This window comes from Muntiacus reevesi, chromosome 8 (assembly GCF_963930625.1).
Source record: "Muntiacus reevesi chromosome 8, mMunRee1.1, whole genome shotgun sequence".
Classification (NCBI taxonomy): Eukaryota; Metazoa; Chordata; class Mammalia; order Artiodactyla; family Cervidae; genus Muntiacus; species Muntiacus reevesi.
In genome coordinates, this window is record NC_089256.1 from 30277681 (window position 1) to 30294074 (window position 16394).

The window sequence follows — 16394 nt, forward strand, 5'->3', positions numbered from 1 at the left end:
TTTGTGGTAAGCAATGCCCATCAGGACAAATAAAACAGAACAGCGGAGTTACATTCCCTCCGGCACGGGTGGGAATGGACACAGAACTACCTAGAAGGATGCGCAGACAAGGATTCTGCTGCAGACCAGGTCCTGAATTGTACACGAACTTCTTATTCAGGGGAAACTCTGGGAGACAGTGAAGGGCAGGAGAGGCTGGCGTGCTACAGTCCACGGGGTCGAAAAGAGTCGGACATGACTGAACAACAACAAAATCATTCATACGGTAAAAGGGCTGAATTGCTCAATGAGTACATTACACAAGGTCCACCGGTAGTCACAAGCATCATGTGAGCGGGGCGACTGACTTTGTTAAGACGTGCCGTGAACCTCAGCGCTCAGCACAGCAGAAAGGCCCGCACTGGATGCGCTCTGCCTTCATGGAATCCATGACCGTGTGGTCTCAGAAGCTAATTCTGTAGCAATCCATCTGACGGTTATCTTTTCTTTCTCTGGGGCTCCAGCACCTCAAGGATGCTATTCTTCAAAATGATCAATTGCATTATTCTCAAGACACTGTCTGCGTGCAAAAAATGACCTATGTCACCCTGCCGACATCACCCTTAAACAGGAAATACTCAAGATGTTTACGCCTAAGGTTGTCAGGAGACGATTCCAACAAAAGGAGCGCTATTTGCCACCAGGCATACAAAGTTCAGTGTGAAAGCAGATATTTGGTTTTGCCTTTGAAAAGCGTGAAGCGAGTTGACAAGAAATCATATATTCGTGATCCCTCCAACTTGAAAACTGCAGATCTGATACTGTACATACCGTGCTAGTGTTCCCTTTTTAATTGCTATCATTTCTGGCTCCAGCATGAGCTACTGGGTGATACTGACAAGAGGGACATGAAGTCACAAAAATTCTATTCCTGTGATCAAGTAATACAATAGACTTCACGGCCACTAATTACATTAAATCTGAATTCCGCCGCTGAATATTCCTGACCTGCACAGTCCAATACAGGAGCCTCTCATGTGGCTATTAAGTATGTGAGATACGGCCAGTCCAAAACCGAGATGTGCTATATGTAAACTCGGCTTCCCCGGTGGCTCAGTTGGGTAAAGAGACAGCCCGCAAAGCAGGAGATACAGGAGATGAGGATTTGATCCCTGGGTCAGGAAGATCCCCTGGAGAAGGAAATGGTAACCCAACATTCTTGCCTGGGAAACCGCCATGGACAGAGGAGCTTGGCAGGCTACAGTCCAAGGGGGTCGAAAAATAGTCAGATACGACTCAGCAACTAAAACCACCACCACCTATGTAAACGAAACACCGGATTTTGAAATTTAATATAGGAAAAAAGGTAAAAGAGTTCATCCACAGTTTTATATAGACGACGCTTGAAGTGATAATATTGTGGACACACCGCGTTACATAAAAGAGATTATTAGGATGAATTTCATCTGTCTCTTTCTCCTTTTATAATGTGGTCACTAGAAAGCTGAAAGCTACAAGCTACACGTGAGACTCGCATTCTACTCTCCCCGTCCGGCACCCTCTGACCTCCTTCCTCCTGTCCTCACTTCTGTAAATGGACCCTCCGCTCTGACCCAGAGAACTCCTGGCAGCACCGGAGACCCACAGCCGACCCCCGAGCTGGGTTCTGCCTCTGCTCTGCCTCTGACCATCTGGGTAACTCTGGCCACGCCGGTCACTCGGGAGCCTCACTTTGCTACTCTGGAAAACAGGGGCAATAAAGCCTCCGCCCTCCCAGAGCCGTGGCGAGGACACCCCCGGGGCAGCAGGGCTCCCACGTCTGCACCGCACCGTCTGGTGGGAATCCAGGTTAGCGAGCGTGCTCCAAACAAACATCTCATCTCCCTCCCCTTTGGCAAGATTCCTTCACTCCCTACTTTTTGTTAAGATTTATTTATTTTTGGTTGCACCGGTTGCCGCACACAGGTTCTCTCGAGGCAGTGAGCGGGGGCGACTCTTCACCGCAGTGCGTGGGCTGCTCACCGCGGCGGCGTCTTTGGGTGCAGAGCACAGGCTCTGGGGGCACGTGGCTGGAGCGCGCGGCGGCCACAGCGCCTGGCGGCCACAGCGCGCAACGGTCACAGCGCCTGGCGGCCACAGCGCGCGGCGGTCACAGCGCGCGGCGGTCACAGCGCCTGGCGGCCACAGCGCGCGGCGATCACAGCGCGCGGCGGTCACAGCCCCGGGCGGTCACAGCACGTGGCGGTCACAGCACGTGGGCTCAGGCTCAGCAGCTGAGGCTCTTGGGCGCAGTTGCTCAGCAGCAGGTGGGGTCCTCCCAGATCCGGGATCAACCTGGTGTCCCCTGCACTGGCAGGCAATTCTCAACCACTGGGCCACCTGGGAAGTCCTACTCCCTACCTTTGAACTTCACACTTGGGTTCCTGACATAGGCGTCTATATCGGTCCTCCCAATGCCAGAGGTCGGGCCGTTCCAGCACCCACCCACGTCACCCAGCTCGCAGGTGGCACGTCCCACATCCCAAGCACCACCCCCAGGCGGGCACCCATGATGGGAGGGTCAGGGGGAGCCCCCATCCAGCCCGCCATGGCCAGGATCTGCCCTGGTGCAGCCCCAGGGCAGTGACCTTCGGGAAGCATTTTCTGATCTTCCCCTGGCACAGTGGAGATTATTTTTTGATTATCGAAGTTCAATGAAGTGGGTTATTTTATTCACACCCCACCCTGTCCCGTAAAAGGACTGAAAGCGATCCACAAGGATATACGCAATATGACAAGGATTTGTTTTGTTTTGTTTTGCTTTAAATCCTGAAGTAGATGCAAAATAAAGAGCAAAGCTGAGACTAAAGGGAATCAAGGGAAGGAACAGGAAGGAGCTCATAACTCAGCCGTCCACCATGCGGGCACGGGGTCCTGCACCCAGGCCCGAGCTGGGCGCACGCAGGCCGCCACGCTGGACGGCACCCGGCTCACACAACTGCCCCTGAGGCTGAGACGAAAACCGAAGCTCTCCCCGAAGGCTGTGAGAGAGAAGGACCTGTGGATGAGATACAACTTCCCCAACACTGACCCACAGCAGGTGTGAGGGTGGCCTCTCATGGGGCCCACAGAGCACGTGAGCATCTCCTAGGGACCACTGCCCCCCACCCTGTGGAGCCCAGGACCCTGGCTCACTGTCACACTGGTCTGGATCAAGCAGGCGGCACTGCTGAAGCGACGCTTTCATCGGCCTGTGCACTCACCCCTTTCTAGACCCCACGGCCTGTGCATTCAGCCCCTTTGCAGAGTCTATGGCTGTGCGTCCACCTCTTTCTAGATACCCTGGCCTGAGTTTTCATACCCCTTCTAGATTCCATAGCGCGTGCACTCACTCCCTTTGCAGATTTCAGCTCCTGAAGGCCTGACCTGAGGCTTCCCCACAGGGCTTTGCACTGAAAGGTCAGCCTGCCCTCCTCGTCTCCTCCTGGCACTGGCCTTGCTCTGACTCAGAACGCCCCTCCTCTGCCAGAATCCTGAACCTTCCAAGCCTAGGTCAAATCTGACCTCAAACATGTGTCTGCCCTCTCGGCACTTCCTGACTCTCTTGTGTGCATTTCCACCTGTGGACATTTATCCCAAGGATGCTGCATTCAGGGTGAATGCCATTAGCTGTTTGGAGTGACAGGGGCTACAATTTTGTTCACATGTTGTCCGTACAACTAGTTGAGCAAAGAATAACCCAGGCAGGACACTAACAGTCAGCGTCGGCGGACAGGCCAGCTCTGGAATGTTGTGGCTTTTCCATTACATTTGCAGTTGTTTTTCTAATCTGTAGGTATGTCCAGTGCCTTAACAGTCTCTCTGTAATCCACGTTCCCATCTCTTTTAGGACTTTAATAGGTAATCAATGAATTCTGATGGGGAAATGTGTTTCCAGGTTGTTTAAATGAAATAAAGAAAATTCAACATGGTATAATACTTTAGGTTTGCAGAGAAAAACTTAATTGCAAAACCTAATTGCAAATGCAATCTTAGCATTTACACAGATGTAACCCCCTTCTGTCTCCTGGTAGTTTACTATGGCTTCTACATGCTTATAGGGTGATTTTCTGGACTTACCTCCAGTTTTCAATTTGGGTATAGATTACATAGGAGAAATTGTTCTTAAGGGTGTTCTGTTTAATCACCTATATTTACAAGTCTTACAAAGCTGCAAAAATCCCTCAAAGTCTATCATGACATAGGATTATAAACTGCTTTCAGACCTGATCCCATTCCAGCTGTTAAAACCCTCTCTGTTTGACCCAGAAAGCAGCAAGCAACAATCACTTTTCTCTGTTTGAATGGCAGGGTTTGGGGTGGAGTTTCAGAACTTAAACACAGGTAATATGCAGACCTAACACCCCTTTCTCTAGAAAAGACTTACCATATTCCCTGGGTCTGATCCTCATTGTCATTATTTCTATTTTAAAACCCTGGAGTGAAGTAAATTTTCCTGCCAGGATCAAACAGACTAGGAAGTACTTTTGGATCCTGAAGAAGCAAATTTTTTTCCTCCATTTTTGCTTATTCTGTCTTCTTGCTGCAGTAACTTGCGCTCCAAAAAGAGCCAGCCTTGCACAAGACACGTTTGAATTTGGGGCAATTATAGACTCAAATTTGTACATCCTGCAGAGGGCTCGCATCAGCTTTGTGAGGTTGCATGTGATTTTAATGAGACTCCATTCTTCTTCAAATGAGGTCTTCTTAAAATGTTCCTAAGTCGCCCACTGGTATCTTTTCGAAATGCTTTTTTTTTTTACCTTGTTTCCCAATAAAAGAAATCTCAACTTTCTAACATTTAATATCAGGTTTTATGTTGAGACAGTAAGTGCACATGGTTTGTTCCCAAACATTTCACATTACTAGCACACACTTTAACTATTATTTACATCCAGCTCAGTTCCTTGTAGGTTCCATGTAAGAATCCTGAAATCGTCCTTGTTCACTCCCAGGGTCCCAAGGTACTGCCGAGGTCCCCTCCCTCCCTCCAGGCTCCTCATTACAGCTTTTTTCAATCTCTTCTCAAAAGCCTGAGGATTCTACTGGCTCCGGCAGGCACAGAACTCCCAGCATCGGCAGCGCAGAGGGAAGGCAGCAGCGCTTTTCCATTGCCCGGTCCAGTCCATCGATTCCACGGAGGCAACAGGTCGTTAACAGACATTGTAAGATCCCGGGTTTCCCCCGCGGTTCAGAACAGACACAGCCTGACATGCAGCTTAGTTCACACAGAAGGGCACACCCCACGACCCGAATCCACCTCCGCAAGGCTGCTGATGACTGCACAAAACTGCTCCTGCCTCAAAGGTGGTTAACACAAACCTCCCAGCCCAGAGCACAGGAAAAACATGCACACACGTCTTTTACTTCCCAACTTGACTACTTTTGTAAAGCTCCCAAACAATCCATAACCCACATTTCCACTCCGTCACGGAGAGGACGAATCTCCCCACCGGGAACACAGAACCGCTAGGTGGAAATATGACAACGTGCATTCATCCCAGCGCCAGGCTGAGCCCCTGGGTACCCCTGCACTCAGACCGCGGGGGCAAAAACCCTTCTTCACTTTTAAATGAAGGTCTGGGAACCTCTGCCAAGCCCTTCATCAAGCGAAAGTAAGGGTTTCTTGGTTTTGAAAAATCACTGTAAATATGCCTGTTTTTCTCCCCCCCCTCCTTTTTTTTTAACCATTCTTTAGGTTTTCTTTTTCTTTTTTATAATTTATGTTTTCCTTCCTAGTGGTTAGAGGGCTGCTTTTCTGTCCCAGAGTAGGTTTTCCTATTGAAATAACAGTAGCACTAAAAGGAATCCCATGTGAGACACCGATGTGTGAACATCTCATTCCCACTAAAACAGTTCAAATTTAGATGGTATGCTGAAACAGGAGGCAGCTACAAAGCTAGGTTTTTCAAAACCCTCGGACATGCTAACAGTTTATGCTAGATCGGATCTCCCATCAAGTTCTCCAGGGTTATGATTTTCAGAAGTGATAAATTAACTCAAGAGGTCTATTTTACACACTATTGACATCTCCTGAACCAGCTTCACTCATGGTCATTCTGAATCAGAAAAAAAGGCACAGAACTCAACTTCCTTTGCTCAGGCTTCTGATCATGCACCGAGTCAAGATAACTGAACCCCCTACTTTCATTGTTAAATTACGGTTTCTCATACGCAGTCAGGGTCTTCCAGATGATGACATGCCACTGTCAAAATAGAAGAACTTAAAAGTTACTTTAAATCGAAAACTCAGGCCCAGTGCTCCGTTTTTAGATGCACCCTTTAATTACTTGGTGCTGTCGACATCTCACTTACACTTAAATTTAGCAAAGTAATTTTAGACCACTCGCCTTTAGATCACTTCACTACCTTCACTGGATCTGCAGCATTGCAAACGCAAAGCACCAAATCCTCTGTCTTTTAAATACTCAAATGTTTGAAAGCAGAAAAGGTGAAAAGTGAAGAGGGCAACACTTCCCCCTGGCTATTCTGAAAAACTGGAGTGGATGATAGCCCAACCACTGCAGACTTCTGTTGTTTTTATCCACAGAATTAACTGCCTTGAATCTATAAATGTGAGAAGATGTATATTGACCATGCACAACATCCAGCCAATGAGCTGCTCCTGAGCCAAGTGAGGGCACAAACAGGAGCAAGGAGGATGCCCTCATGACGTCAACAACACAGGGGCGTCTGGGAGACCCCGTGGGTAAGTGTCACCAGCTACTTCAGGGACTTCTGAAGTCCCCCCAGCGACTTTAACAGACACTGCTACCAAATCGAACATCCACTGCTCCCACCAGGTATCAAACCTGCCGCAACCGTGTCCAAAATACTTGAATCCCTCTTACATCCCCAAATACTTGAACCTTGGCAACTCCAAAGGTTTGAAGAGTTTCAAATTCAAGGTGCAGGCAGATGATAAAAGAAAAGTTCTATTTTGAAGGATGATATATCCTGGGAATGCCCATGTGTCCTTACCCTTTGGGGAAAGAAAATGGAATTCTCATCCTCGCGTGGAAAAGCTTGGCCCTGGGATGCAAAGGGTGACCAAGTCAGGAGATGGAAAAAGAGCTGCATTTAGAGAGACCAGCCCCCAACTGAAATACAGACCTGCCTCTCAGCGCCACAAGGCCAGGACTCTGCTCATAATGACTGCCCTCTGATCTCAGTTACGGGGACCACATCTCACGTCCCAGGCCCCAGCAGGCTCCTTGGAGGGGGTGGGGGGGGTCTCTCTGTTGACATCTCCTGAACCGAGCTCTATGAAAGAGCAGGCGGCACCAACATTTATTCAACGTGACACTGTCTTCCCACCCTCCGTATCATATGACTGGCGCTGACCTGCTCCGGTTTTTCACTGGGGAATAGGAAAAGATCTTTGGAAGGTGAAGAAATGAACCCTCCTTTTATTTATTTTTGTTGTTCCTCTGTCTTGTGAAGAAATGAACCCTCCTTTTATTTATTTTTGTTGTTGTTTAAGGACAGATAACAAGGAAAAACTAGACCTGATATTAATGTTAGAAAAAAAGTTTAAAGTCTCCTATTACCTACTTATAAAATGATATATTCCATACATGCACAATGCATAAAATTTTAGAACAGTACGTAAGTTCAAAATCAAGGTTGACATCTTTCAAACAGGCTTTACTTCTTATTTATATATCTGGCACCCCACTGGGGTCTCAGCCTCTACCACAAATAAAGAGCTGATCTTATGAAATTAGAAACGCAATAAGATTTTTAATATCAAAACAAAACCTAAGAAGTGGCTGGGGGCAAAGCTTATAAACACGTGTACATGCAGCCCCGTTACATAATCAAATGGCGACAAGAATTTTCAAAAATTTACCTAAAGAAGACACTTCAGACTAAACCACCAAGAACTCATCATGAGAGAACAGATACATGGAAAACAAAATATCACAAGGCTACCCCACATTTTTAACAGGAAAATAAAGTAACTATACAGTGACAGAAGAGAAACCAAAATTTTAAGTGCAACTGGAATTATATATCCTTAAACAAATAACTCAAAGAAATGTAATACTCATTTGCTAATTTAGTGTACTATCCAAGTTATTGATTCAAATGGAAACTTGGGTTACCAGACCACAAGAGGATCTGTGATGTGTCCAGCACTCACAAAGCCTTTCTTCAGAATTAGAAAACTTCGCAGTAGTAGCCACATGTTTGCACAGCTCATCCTGTTTCCCCTAGAATCGCCATTTCAATAGCATGATTAGTTCATTCATAATTTGACACAAAATTAATTAAATCATCTGGTTAGGGTTTTCCCATAACTTCTATTGCCCACTCTTCCCACTGAGACAGCCAGTGCCAGGTGCAGCCAGCACTGCAAGGGTTAAGCCCAGGAATGTGACAGTTCTCCCGGTGACAACCAGTCAAGGGCTCTAAGCTATTTGCAGAGAACTGAAAATACTGAAAAAATAATCTCAATGGTAAATAAACTCTATGCGCCACTTATGTCACTAGGGGAAGACTAAAATTGTTTTTTAAGTCACAGTGAAAGTTTTCTGAACTACAGAAGCTCCAGAAACACGCACGGTGGGAAAGCTGTGGCACTTAGGAATACGGAAAGATAACGAAATTACCATCATCCCAAGGAAGAACTGCATTACGTTCACACCAGCATTAAAACTGTTTATCCATTTTATGAGGCAGTGTAGTCTGCTGTTAACAATAGCATCTAAATCCTTTAAAATGTTAAAAAATAATTCTATGCGGTACCTTTTGTAAAATATCTAGATAATATATAACTGTGATACAAGGACGTCGTATTTCAGACAGAAACCAACAAGGCTAGCTGATAGATACACGTATAATTTTTAAACATGCCAAGTGTCCCCAGTAAGCGGTAAAGGGGAGGCACATAAATGTAACAGCTGCAGGCCGAGGTGTCAGAAGGGGAGAAGTCCAAGATGCAGAGAAAAGAGAGGAAGCCAAGGTCCAGCAGAGCGCGGTGCGGGCGCCGTCGGAGGGCGATTCCACCCACGAAAGGACTGAGCGGGCAGCGACAGCCAAGCCCACACCTGGTCTCGACTCTCAGCCGAGCGTGGGCCTTCATTCAAGCCTTACTTCCATTCCAGACAACAAATCATCGCTCGCTGCGAGCCCAATCGAAGCCCCCGCGCTCGGTTTCCCCAGCCCTCGCGGGCAGTGGAGGTCTGCACCCCTCTCTATCCATCCGGGGCGCCTCCCGGCGTCACACACCCCATCCGTCCCGGCGCCGTCGGAAGAGCCGGGTCACCCGGCCGCCACCGTCCCCGCCGCGGGAGCCGGGTAGGGCGCGCGGAGCGCGGGACTTACCGAGAGGCGAGCGCCGCCGTCGGGGGAGGGCGCGCTGCGCACGTGGGTGTCCCCGCGTGTCCGCGCCCGCGTGTGCCGGCGCGCGTGCCTAACTGGGGCCGCCGCCGAGCCGGGCGGCACTGAGTCCCTGCGCGCCGACGGGCTCAGCCCATGGTGTGGGCGCCGGCCTCCCGGAGGCCCCGGCTCCCGCCAATCGCCGAGCAGTGCTGGCGCCCCGACGCTCGGCTCCAGATCCGGGAGTGCGCGCCGGGGGCGGGGCGGGGCGGGGGACGTAGGGGCGCGCGGGGTGCGAGCGCGCGTGTCCAGGTGCGCCTGGGTATCCGCGCGCGCGCGTGTCCAGAGGCACGTGGATGCTGCGCGCGCGCGTGTCCGGGGTCGCGCGTGGGTAGGCCAGCGCGCGTGTCCGGGGGGCGCGCCCTCGGGCCGGGGAGCGCGGCGGCGCGGGCAGGTCCGGACCCTGCCGGGCTTTGGGGACGCGGCGGGCGGCTCCGAGGAGGAAGAGGAGGAGGAGGGGGAGAAAGGGGAGGAGCGGAGCCTGGGACCGGAGAGCTGGAGTCCCGGCCAGAGCGGCGGCGGGAGGAGAACCCAGGACGCGCGTCCAGGAGCGTAGAGGAGCGAAAAGCCGAGCACGGGCTGGGGCCGGCGAGGGCCGAGCGGTGGGGAGATGCCACGGAAGTGCTTCCTCCCCGGAACTTAGAAGTGATTTTCCCCCCGCCTCAGCCGTTACACACATTACAAATAATCAAAGTTCAAACCGGTTGTGTCGGAAGAAGGTGAAAATGACCGCTGGGGCTGCCTCGGATGCTGACGGGAACTGACCTAAACGCCGCCCTCAAATTAAGAGACGGCGATGCCGGGTGCCACACCTGGAGTGTGACCCGGTGCGCGTCCTGAGAGCCTGGGGAGGGGGTGGAGGGGCTCCGCAGGCGCGGGGCGCGGCCGCTGGGATGCCGAGCCGTCCGGGAGGCCGCCGGGCGGGCCGGACAGACGCAGGGACGGCAGCTCTGGGCAGCAGGGTGTCCCCAAGACGCCGCCTCCGAAAGGGGGAGCCGCGCGCGAGGTTTGGCTCCTCCGGTCCGGCGGCCCTGAAGCCCTCCAGATGTTAACCGTTTTTAAGGGAATTCTGACTTCAAAACCGCGCTTACCTGGGTGCTTGCTCTCTTCACCATGTCCCGCGGGCACCGTCACGACTGTCCAGCGGATCGCTAGGAACCCATCCCAGACCCTTCCCTTCCAGGCTCTCCCCTTCCAACCAAGTGAAAACTACTCGTGTCTCTCTCTCTCCAAAGTTTTTAACAGCCAAGAATTTCAGCAAACAGCCAGAAAGAAAGTTAAGTCGCGCCCCCCCCCCCACCCGCGCCGCAACCCCAAGGGAAGGGAGCGAAATAAGCACTCCTTTAATTTGAAAAATAATAATTAAAACTCCCTCAACTTTTAAGGCCGGGCAACATAATCTATTAATTGGTCGCTATTAACATGCCGTTTTATTGACCATAGGACACAGAAGTCTGATTGTGAAGGAGGAGTGTTTTCAATGAAAGTGGAGTTATTTTAGCTGCAGACGTGTTTACATTTCTGTGGTTTAGTCTATAACTTTCTCTTTCTCTTGCTTCAGAATTCTGCTCCATGAAGCAAAGCCCTTAGCTCCCAGACATTCCAAAAAGTCTGCCAAAATAATAGGGAAAAAAAAAAAGAGAGAGAGAGAGGGGGAAGAAAAAACACACGGAGACCCCCAAGTCTGGGTCAGGCTCAAGAGTATACCCCCTCCCTACACACTTTCCAATTTTTAAAAAAAGCCCTTTAGTGCTTTATTTCCTGTTTGCTGGGGGGGGAAATAGGATGAGTCTAAGCAGCTGAGTTTAGAAACTGCCTTCTCTAGGACCTATAGATTCTGAGAGGTTCTTTAACCCTATCGATGCCAAAATGAGATTTTGATATAAAAATCTGCCATTCTGCCCTCTCCGAGGAAGTGTTTCTCTTTTAAACGGACAAGCCTCACAAGCTACAAATGCATTCCTAGGAAATTTCTTAAACAAACAGGCACACCACTGCACATGGGACCCAAGCCCACCTCTCCATAGGTGGGCAGAAGATACCAATGAAGAGGAAATATTGAAAACAGATTAAGTTTCTGAGAAGCATGCAGTCCTTTTTCCTCTGAGGTTCTGGTACAAAAAGCAGAATGTATATTGAAAGATGCATTTTAGTAATAGGACCATATCAGTTTTTACAATCTGTGCTAGAATTGTCATTTGCAAAATTGACTGACTCCTTTGAACTGCTCTGTCGGTAGTAGTAACACAGAACAGTATGAAAACAGAAGTCTCACTGCCATTCACAAGATCTTAAAAAAAATAGCCAACCTGCCTTCCCCCTTAATTGCATATTTTGGTTTCTTTTCTTTAGAGCTATTCTCCAAAGAAGCCCTGGATCCAGGTAACCTGATTGTATTTTGCAATCTTCCTCTTAGCCACTCATATCCAAAACATGCCACAGGGAGCCTTTTATGATTTTGTTGTTTGGTGGTTAAGTCACGTCCAGTTCTTCAAGACCCCATGGACTCCCTTCTGTCATGGGGTTTCCCAGTCAAGCATGCTGGGATGGATTGCCATTTCCTTCTCTAAGGGATCTTCCTGACCCAGGGTTCGAACCCCCATCTGCGTTGCTGGTGGATCTTCACCGCTGAGTCACCGGGGAAGCCACCTTTATGATTTAGAGGAGTGCTTTAAAGTAAATCGTTTCTCCCCCCCCTTCCCCGACCACTGACATCAGGAGTCCACAGCAATGACTCTGCTTCATAATACAACGTTACCCTAGCAAGTTTCTTCAACATCATCACTAGGACCAAGTACTCTGATGATATAGAACGATACTGGAAGTAATATACTATGTTAATATGTTAGTAATATACTATGTTAGTATGTTAGTAATATGCTAACAGAGGAGCCTGCTTTATGAATAAAGAACTGTACTTTAATAGCCGAGCATGACTTCAACAATCCAGATTACCACTGTGGAGAACAAAAAAAATATGAGTTCAGAAAAGACACAATATTTGAACCAATGTCATCTGTGGCTCCCTTTTGATACTTTTCTCCCCTTCCTCAAAAATACACCCCACAGAGAGAGGCATCACAAGCATGCCCACCCCTCACACATTTTCCAGAGGGGGGGGTGGGGAGGAGAAGGGGGAGAGAATTGTTTTGTAAAAAACAAAATCTCGTGGCTGAGACCACTTTCAAAGCTGAGTCTATTAACGGTGGAAAATCTTAGAACCAAGAATCTCAGAGTTTTGCAAAGTTAGGACACCATCTCCTCCAACTGATTGTATCTTGCAGTTGCAGTTAGGAAATTTTTTTTCTCTCATATAATCTAATCTTCACCCTCTACCAGAGCATTCCCTTCACTCTGGTCCATAATCAAGGTCAAGGGCAATTTCCACCAGTTAAATTAATTAATTTGAGAGGCCAACACAAGTAATGAAGACGCATTCACTATCTATGCTATGGGACGGATAGGAAATACGATCATTTAAAGTTCATAAAATATAAGTTAAAAAGAAAGATTTTATAAAAAACACCCCCTGACACATTCCTCAAGAATTAGCATTTTTAAGTATTTCATACATGAGATGATCTTTCTGTATAAAGTTTTGTGGTCGACTTAATTCTTTCTGAAATCTCTTTTATCCAAAAGATGTTTCAGATTAATTTAAGTATTTGTTACTGGAGAACGTCAAGCTCTTGGTCAACGAAATGTCTTGCATTGCGTTGTCACACCTGTTAAATATAAGCCTCCTTTTCTTTTGATATTCGGAGAAGGGCCTTAAAAGGTTTACATCCTCCAATATGGAGATTTAATTGCTCTACCTATAATAAAAAGTAATCCCTATAAAATTCAGATTGTGGACATTTCAAAGCGAAAAGAACTATTGGATTGGGGTGTAAAGGTTGCAGTTCAAAAAGCCTTCCCCGTTCAAGATCACGTGCATGGAGTTATGAGTTATAAACCCCTGGTTATCATTTTGTAGGTCTGGTTTTTGTAGTCCTTGCAGGGAGCGTCTTTGAGCTCACTTTATGGCTTAGCAGTTCTGCGCGTTATATGTGGAAAGGGGAGGGTGCTTCTCCTCTGGAAAGGCTCACAGGGGAGGAAGTCTCAGATTCGGTTTTAAAGGAGGTCCTGGAGGGAGGTTCCCCTGCCCTGACACTTCCCACACCTGGGGTGAGCTCAGACCCGGCAGGAAGCCCATCTGAAGGACAGCCTCCGTTTGGGAGAGGACACAGCACGCATGCTTCAGCTCCCGGCCACCGCGTGGTTGTTCATGCCCTGAGCCTCTTCAGTGTTTCTCGGGCTGCCCTGAACCCCTCTCCCACAGCTTCCTCTGGATCAACCGGGACCTCCTGTTCATCCTGGAGGTGGGTCGGATGGGGCTCCACTCATTCCCTGGAGCCAGTCTGAGCCAAGGCAGGGAGGAGAACAGGGGTAAGAACTCTAGAGTTGGGGTTCTACACGTAGCTTCCCCTGGCCCCTCTCCCCACCACGGTCCTCATCCCATTCCTGGACTCCCCTCGTTGATCGTAAGTGAACATGGAAAGACAGAGGTGGAGATTCTCTTGAGAGAGTCTTCAACCCACCACAGAAGCACGCCCATCCTCATCATGATCTTTTATCATCAGCCGCTAAGCAGTCAGTTTCACGCGTCCTTGGCCCTTCCGGATGAACGAATCTCATACAACAGTCTTACCCTCCGAAGCGCTTTTTCGATCGCTGTCAGATGCAGTTAGAGTCTGCAGTGAGCGCAGCAGTTCTTAATCACACGTGGTGACCACAAACTGCTCCGTAAAATTGCATAATGCATAATTCCTATCAACTTGCATAATGCACACGAGGACTTGATGCGAAACACATTGTACATCTGTCAGTGAGCCCTGGTGACAAAGGTTATACGAAATGGATCAGGACGCTGTATTTGCATTTCTTCAATGGAATTACATAGACTCATCAGGAGATCTGCCGCGGCTCTTCTGATGATTATATTGACCTGCTTGTGAGCTTCACGTACCTGCCATGGCACTCATTCCATCAGTGAATGCTTTTGTCATGTACGTTTTCATCAATGTGATCGACTCATGGGTGTGAAGATAGTTGTATGTTTAGAAAATGGACATAACTTCTTCTCAGGGATTTTTTTTTTTTTTTTTTTTTTTGAGGATCCAGGGAATCGTTTATTTTTTGTTCGCTTGTTTTTAAACTTTTTATTTTGGATTGGGTTATAGCTGATTAACAGTGTTGTCCTAGTTTCAGGAGACCCGCAAAGGGACTCAGCCATACAAATACATGCACCCTTGTTGTGATTGAGTTGCTAAGTCGTGTCTGACTCTTTGCGATGCCGTGGACTGTCGCCCGCCAGGCTCCTCTGTCCATGAGATTTCCCAGGCAAGAATACTGGAGTGGGCTGCAGTTTCCTTCTCCAATACATGTATCCCTTCTCCCCCAAGCTCCCCTCCCATCCAGCCCACCACATAACGTTGAGCAGAGTTCCATGTGCCATACAGTATCTCGGTGATTTTTCTGTATATTGATAAAGACCAAAGGAGAAGAGGGCGACGGAGAATGAGATGGTTGGATGGCATCACCGATTCAATGGACATGAACTTGGCAAACTCTGGGAGATAGTGAGGGAAGCCTGGCGTGCTGCAGTCCATGGGGTCGCAAAGAATCGGACACGACTTAGTGACTGAACAATAACAACAAAAAAGACCTTGGCATAACAATGCCTCAATGCAAATAGAATCATTATCTTAATGACTTTCCTTTGTATTCCAGAATAGTAACCTATTATTTATGGTTATGGGTGACCTGATATAATTTAAATGGGTGTACAGTCTATTTCAGATAAAATGCACAGACAATTGATAACAAATGTGGGAGAACAGGAATCCAGCACTTGTCAGCTTTATGACCTTGGGCAAGTCATGGTCTTTTGATTGAAGCCTCAAATTTTCTTATCTATTAATGGAGGCTATTGGAGTGGATGATCCCAAATAGGCTAAACACAGGACCTCCGAGGGAAGAATCTGGGTTATTCGTTTTTATTTCCCTGCTTTTTAATATTGCTTCAGCTGTTGGTCAGTTGCTAAGTCATGTCTGACTCTTTGCAACCAAGGGTTGCAGCACGCCAGACTTCCCTGTCCTTCACTATCTCCTGGAATTTGAACAAACCCATGTCCATGAGTCAGTGATGCCATTCATCCATCTCATCCTCTGTCGTCCCCTTTTCCCCCTGCCTTCAATCTTTCCCAGCATCACGGTCTTTTCCAATGAGTCGGCTCTTCTCATTAGGTGGCCAAAGTACTGGAGCTTCATCTTCAGCATCCATCCTTCCAAAGGATGGTCAAGTTTGATTTCTTTTAGGATAGACTGGTTGGATCTCCCTGCAGTCCAAGGGACTCTCAAGAGTCTTCTCCAGCACCACAGTTCAAAAGCATTGAGACTAATTAATTGATTGATTGAAGACACCTATTAGAAATCACACCTCTCTCCATTAAACCCTGTGCACACACCTCCTTCTCTCCAATGCACCCGTGAGTCTCACCTTCTGGGCAGAGGTTTCCTTGATGGTGAGTCCTGGTGTGGGCGGGAAATGAAGTCTCTACAGCAGTGATCAGAGCCCTGTCAAACTCACCTGGCAGCTTCAAAAATAACTCCATCCTCCAGACCCCAGCTCAGACCGGGGAAATTAGAATTTCGGACGACAGGGAGGTCTGTGGACTGAGACAGATGTTTGAGTCACCCCAGGTTGTTGGCCTGGACCTCCCGGGTTGACGATGACAGCTGTTGAAATGACAGTCTTTCCACGAATAAGGCAGGAAGTCCAGAATCTCACTCTACTGAAATAATTCTAGAAAACACACTTCAAAGATGAAGTTTGTCCCCGGGACAGTTGCCTGGCCAGACTGACCTGTCTCTGTTGAGTGTCAATCTTCACTCAGACCCCAAATCCAGGAACATTGCGATTTCTTCCTCATTTTGTCCCCTTTTCCTGGAATGTCCTTCCCGTCTTCACT

At 48.2% G+C, this 16394-nt stretch overlaps 1 protein-coding gene across 4 annotated transcripts in view; it reads right to left on the reverse strand.

Annotated features, from left to right (window-relative positions):
- The window catches only part of ERG (ETS transcription factor ERG), a 317528-nt gene extending 306957 nt beyond the window's left edge, over positions 1-10571 (reverse strand). For 3 of the 4 annotated variants that reach the window (XM_065943104.1, XM_065943099.1, XM_065943103.1), the window contains exon 1: positions 9328-9459. The gene's annotated coding sequence lies outside the window, so the exon portion shown is untranslated. Of the gene's footprint in view, positions 1-9327; positions 9460-10472 lie in introns of those variants that run through there. The other variant, XM_065943100.1, reaches the window with a different exon arrangement.
- Positions 10572-16394: the final 5823 nt, after the last annotated feature.